This window comes from Bos mutus, chromosome 11 (assembly GCF_027580195.1).
Source record: "Bos mutus isolate GX-2022 chromosome 11, NWIPB_WYAK_1.1, whole genome shotgun sequence".
NCBI lineage: Eukaryota > Metazoa > Chordata > Mammalia > Artiodactyla > Bovidae > Bos > Bos mutus.
The window spans coordinates 92,391,233-92,397,551 of record NC_091627.1 but is presented as its reverse complement, the minus strand read 5'-3'; the positions used below and the strand labels follow the sequence as shown (position 1 = coordinate 92,397,551).

Below are 6,319 nucleotides of genomic sequence, written 5' to 3'. Positions count from 1 at the left end.
AATCAATTTGACAGGAAAAGATCAGGGAGGTTAGCTTTGTTTCATCAAATAACCTGCTCGGTCAAAAGAGACTATTTCCCAAAGAATAGTCGAATTACATTTTCAGTGAACCTCCTAAGACCTATTCAGGCAGCCCAGTTTGCCTTCTGTCTTGGGGAAGAGAAGTAGTGCTCTATAAAAATTTAAGCTAATGAATTTTTCTCTTACACTATAGAGAAGACTAGAGAGCATGCTCAGCATAAAATAGTAGTTTTCAGTAACTGTCTTTGAAGTCACACAGACCTTGGATTTGAATCCAAGTCCTAGTCAATAGGACCCTCAGCTACTGAATTTCTATGAGCTTTAATTTCCTCATCTGTAAAATGATTTCACAGATGGTGAAATCACAGAGGCAGCACATGTCAAGCTGCTAACAGAGCACCTTGCCCAGAGTAACTCCTCAAAAACATCAGCTACCATTAGAAATAAAAACATAGTAAATATTAGCTAATACTATTGTAATCACAATCTGTTACAAAGAAGGAAGTTAAACTCTCTTCAGGAAAATAAGATGCTTAATCCTTTCACCCATTTCTGCTTTATTGACTATGCTAAAGTCTTTGACTGTGTGGATCACAACGAACTGTGGAAAATTCTGAAAGAGATGGGAATACCAGACTACCTGACTGGCCTCTTGAGAAACCTATATGCAGGTCAGGAAGCAACAGTTAGAACTGGACGTGGAATAACAGACTGGTTCCAAATAGGAAAAGGAGTACTTCAAGGCTGTATATTGTCACCCTGCTTATTTAACTTATATGCAGAGTACATCATGAGACACAATGGGTTGGATGAAGCACAAGCTGGAATCAAGGTTGCCAGGAGAAATATCAATAGCCTCAGATATGCAGATGACACCACCCTTATGGCAGAAAGTGAAGAAGAACTAAAGAGCCTCTTGATGAAAGTGAAAGAGGAGAGTGAAAAAGTTGGCTTAAAGCTCAACATTCAGAAAACTAAGATCATGGCATCTGGTCCCATCCCTTCATGGCAAATAGATGGGGAAACAGTGGAAACAGTGACAGACTTTATTTTTTTGGGCTCCAAAATCACTGCAGATGGTGATTGTAGCCACGATATTAAAAGATACTTGCTCCTTGGAGGGAAAGTTATGACTAACCTAGACAGCATATTAAAAAGCAGAGACATTACTTTGCCAACAAAGGTCCCTGTAGTCAGGGCTATGGTTTTTCCAGTAGTTATGTGTGGAGGTGAGAATTGAACTTAAAGAAAGCTGAGCACTGAAGAATTGATGCTTTTGAACTGTGGTGTTGGAGAAGACTCTTGAGAGTCCCTTGGACTTCAAGGAGATCCAACCAGTCCATCCTAAAGGAAATGAACCCTGAATTTCATTGGAAGGACTGATGCTGAAGCTCCAATAACTTGGCCACCTGGTGTGAAGAGCCGAGTCATTGGAAAGGACCTTGATGCTGGCCATGGCAATGACAGGCTCAACACCTTGCTTGTCCATGAGTAATCACACAAAGGAAAGGGTGACAATGATCAAAGTGACACTGGAGAATTTTTATAGCAACCTTATTGCTCAACATGAAGAACAAGAAATGAGACAAAAGAAGTTAGAAAACATGATGGATTAAAAATTAGAGCAGAAATAAATGCAAAAGAAACAAAAGAGACCATAGCAAAAATCAACAAAACCAAAAGCTGGTTCTTTGAAAGGATAAATAAAATTGACAAACCATTAGCCAGACTCATCAAGAAACAAAGGGAGAAAAATCAAATCAACAAAATTAGAAACGAAAATGGAGATATCACAACAGACAACACAGAAATACAAAGGATCATAAGAGACTACTATCAACAATTATATGCCAATAAAATGGACAACGTGGAAGAAATGGACAAATTCTTAGAAAAGTACAACTTTCCAAAACTGGACCAGGAAGAAATAGAAAATCTTAACAGACCCATCACAAGCATGGAAATTGAAACTGTAATCAAAAATCTTCCAGCAAACAAAAGCCCCGGTCCAGACGGCTTCACAGCTGAATTCTACCAAAAATTTAGAGAAGAGCTCACACCTATCCTGCTCAAACTCTTCCAGAAAATTGCAGAGGAAGGTAAACTTCCAAACTCATTCTATGAGGCCACCATCACCCTAATACCAAAACCTGACAAAGATCCCACAAAAAAAGAAAACTACAGGCCAATATCACTGATGAACATAGATGCAAAAATCCTTAACAAAATTCTAGCAATCAGAATCCAACAACACATTAAAAGATCATACACCATGATCAAGTGGGCTTTATCCCAGGGATGCAAGGATTCTTCAATATCCGCAAATCAATCAATGTAATACACCACATTAACAAATTGAAAAATAAAAACCATATGATTATCTCAATAGATGCAGAGAAAGCCTTTGACAAAATTCAACATCCATTTATGATAAAACTCTCCAGAAAGCAGGAATTGAAGGAACATACCTCAACATAATAAAAGCTATATATGACAAACCCACTGCAAACATTATCCTCAATGATGAAAAATTGAAAGCATTTCCTCTAAAGTCAGGAACAAGACAAGGTGCCCACTTTCACCATTACTATTCAACATAGTTTTGGAAGTTTTGGCCACAGCAATCAGAGCAGAAAAAGAAATAAAAGGAATCCAAATTGGAAAAGAAGAAGTAAAACTCTCACTATTTGCAGATGACATGATCCTCTACATAGAAAACCCTAAAGAGTCCACCAGAAAATTACTAGAAATAATCAATGACTACAGTAAAGTTGCAGGATATAAAATCAACACACAGAAATCCCTGGCATTCCTATACACTAATAATGAGAAAACAGAAAGAGAAATTAAGGAAACAATTCCATTCACCATTGCAACGGAAAGAATAAAATACTTAGGAATATATCTACCTAAAGAAACTAAAGACCTATATATATAAAAAAACTATAAAACACTGGTGAAAGAAATCAAAGAGGACACTAATAGATGGAGAAATATACCATGTTCATGGATTGGAAGAATCAATATAGTGAAAATGAGTATACTACCCAAAGCAATTTATAGATTCAACGCAATCCCTATCAAGCTACCAACAGTATTCTTCACAGAGCTAGAACAAATAATTTCACAATTTGTATGGAAATACAAAACCCCTCGAATAGCCAAAGCGATCTTGAGAAAGAAGAATGGAACTGGAGGAATCAACCTACCTGACTTCAGGCTCTACTACAAAGCCACAGTTATCAAGACAGTATGGTACTGGCACAAAGACAGAAATATTGATCAATGGAATAAAATAGAAAGCCCAGAGATAAATCCACGCACATATGGACACCTTATCTTGACAAAGGAGGCAAGAATATACAATGGATTAAAGACAATCTCTTTAACAAGTGGTGCTGGGAAATCTGGTCAACCACTTGTAAAAGAATGAAACTGGAACACTTTCTAACACCATACACAAAAATAAACTCAAAATGGATTAAAGATCTAAACGTAAGACCAGAAACTATAAAACTCCTAGAGGAGAACATAGGCAAAACACTCTCTGACATACATCACAGCAGGATCCTCTATGACCCACCTCCCAGAATATTGGAAATAAAAGCAAAAATAAACAAATGGGACCTAATTAACCTTAAAAGCTTCTGCACATCAAAGGAAACTATTAGCAAGGTGAAAAGACAGCCTTCAGAATGGGAGAAAATAATAGCAAATGAAGCAACCGACAAACAACTAATCTCAAAAATATACAAGCAACTCCTACAGCTCAACTCCAGAAAAATAAACGATCCAATCAAAAAATGGGCCAAAGAACTAAATAGACATTTCTCCAAAGAAGACATACAGATGGCTAACAAACACATGAAAAGATGCTCAACATCACTCATTATCAGAGAAATGCAAATCAAAACCACTATGAGGTACCATTTCACACCAGTCAGAATGGCTGCGATCCAAAAGTCTACAAATAATAAATGCTGAGAGGGTGTGGAGAAAAGGGAACCCTCTTACACTGTTGGTGGGAATGCAAACTAGTACAGCCACTATGGAGAACAGTGTGGAGATTCCTTTAAAAACTGGAAATAGAACTGCCTTATGATCCAGCAACCCCACTGCTGGGCATACACACTGAGGAAACTAGAAGGGAAAGAGACACGTGTACCCCAATGTTCATCGCAGCACTGTTTATAATAGCCAAGACATGGAAGCAACCTAGATGTCCATCAGCAGATGAATGGATAAGAAAGCTGTGGTACATATACACAATGGAGTATTACTCAGCCATTAAAAAGAATACATTTGAATCAGTTCTAATGAGGTGGATGAAACTGGAGCCTATTATACAGAGTGAAGTAAGCCAGAAGGAAAAACATAAATACAGTATACTAACGCACATATATGGAATTTAGAAAGATGGTAACAATAACCCGGTGTACGAGACAGCAAAAGAGACACTGATGTATAGAACAGTCTTATGGACTCTGTGGGAGAGGGAGAGGGTGGGAAGATTTGGGAGAATGGCAATGAAACATGTAAAATATCATGTATGAAACGAGTTGCCAGTCCAGGTTCGATGCATGATGCTGGATGCTTGGGGCTGGTGCACTGGGACGGCCCAGAGGGATGGTATGGGGGAGGGAGGAGGAGGAGGGTTCGGGATGGGGAACACATGTATACCTGTATGGATTCATTTTGATATTTGGCAAAACTAATACAATTATGTAAAGTTTAAAAATAAAATAAAAAAAAAAAAAAAAAAAAGAAAAAGTGATGGAAGAAGAAGGCCTCAAGGCTGAAGAGAAACGACTCCAGAGATCAGCACGTGCTCGGAAGGAAACAGAGTTTCTTACTTTGAAGAGAGCAAGACTTGGACTGGAAGATTTTGAGTCCTTAAAAGTAATAGGCAGAGGAGCCTTTGGTGAGGTGTGGCTTGTTCAGAAGAAAGATACCGGGCATGTGTATGCAATGAAAATACTTCATAAAGCACATATGCTTGAAAAAGAGCAGGTTGGCCACAATCGTGCGGAGCGCGACATTCTAGTGGAGGCAGACAGTTTGTGGGTTGTGAAAATGTTCTATAGTTTTCAGGATAAGCTAAACCTCTACCTAATCATGGAGTTCCTGCCTGGAGGGGACATGATGACCCTGTTGATAAAAAAAGACAGGCTGAGAGAAGAAGAGACTCAGTTTTACGTAGCAGAAACCGTGTTAGCCTTAGACTCTATTCACCAACTTGGGTTCATCCACAGAGACGTCAAACAAGACAACCTTCTCCTGGACTGCAAGGGCCATGTGAAGCTTTCTGACTTTGGCCTTTACACAGGACTGAAAAAAGCACATAGGACAGAATTTTATAGGAATCTGAACCACAGCCTCCCCAGTGATTTCACTTTTCAGAGCATGAATTCCAAAAGGAAAGCAGAAACCTGGAAAAGAAATAGACGTTAGCTAGCCTTCTCCAGGGTAGGCACAGACCGGGTACAACAAGCTCTGTGATTGGTGGTCACTGGGGGTGATCATGTATGATATGCTCATTGGCTACCCACCTTTCTGTTCTGAGACCCCTCCAGAGACATACAAGAAGGTGATGAACTGGAAAGAAACTTTGACTTTTCCTCCAGAGGTTCCTATTTCTGAGAAAGCCAAGGATCTAATTTTGAGATTCTGCTGTGAATGGGAACATAGCATTGGAGCCCCTGGAGTTGAGGAAATAAAAAATAATTCTTTTTTTGAAGGTGTTGACTGGGAACATATCAGAGAGAGACCTACTGCAATATCTATTGAAATCAAAAGCATTGATGATACCTCAAACTTTCATGAGTTTCCAGAATCTGATATTCTTAAGCCAACAGTGGCAACAAGTAATCACCCTGAGACAGACTGCAAGAACAAAGACTGGGTCTTCATCAATTACACCTACAAGCACTTCGAGGGCCTGACTGCACGGGGGAGCGATCCCTTCCTACATGAAAGCAGCAAAATCATTTTCCTTGAAATGGGATCCTAAATCGAGTTCTTTGTACAACATCATGGTTTTCTTCTCATAAACTCTTCTGGAAAGAGTTTCCAGGAAGTTCACGGAACCCACCAACGTGGTGAACATGGTGATAGTAAGTGGATTCCCTTCCGTAACACAGCTGATGACTGGTAGAACGAAGACAACTGTTTCTACCATGTTGGGCACGAAAGGCTGTCCTGCTTCTTTAGAAGCATCATGAGCCAATCTGGTGTTTTAAAAAAACCTCAAATTTTCCTAAGTTCATCAAAACGAAGGGGGAAAAACAGCCATCATCCA

General features: G+C 39.2%; 1 pseudogene; it reads left to right on the top strand.

Annotated features, from left to right (window-relative positions):
* The first annotated feature begins 1,467 nt into the window (after positions 1 to 1,467).
* Positions 1,468 to 6,071, top strand: LOC102265738 (serine/threonine-protein kinase 38 pseudogene; annotated as a pseudogene).
* Positions 6,072 to 6,319: the final 248 nt, after the last annotated feature.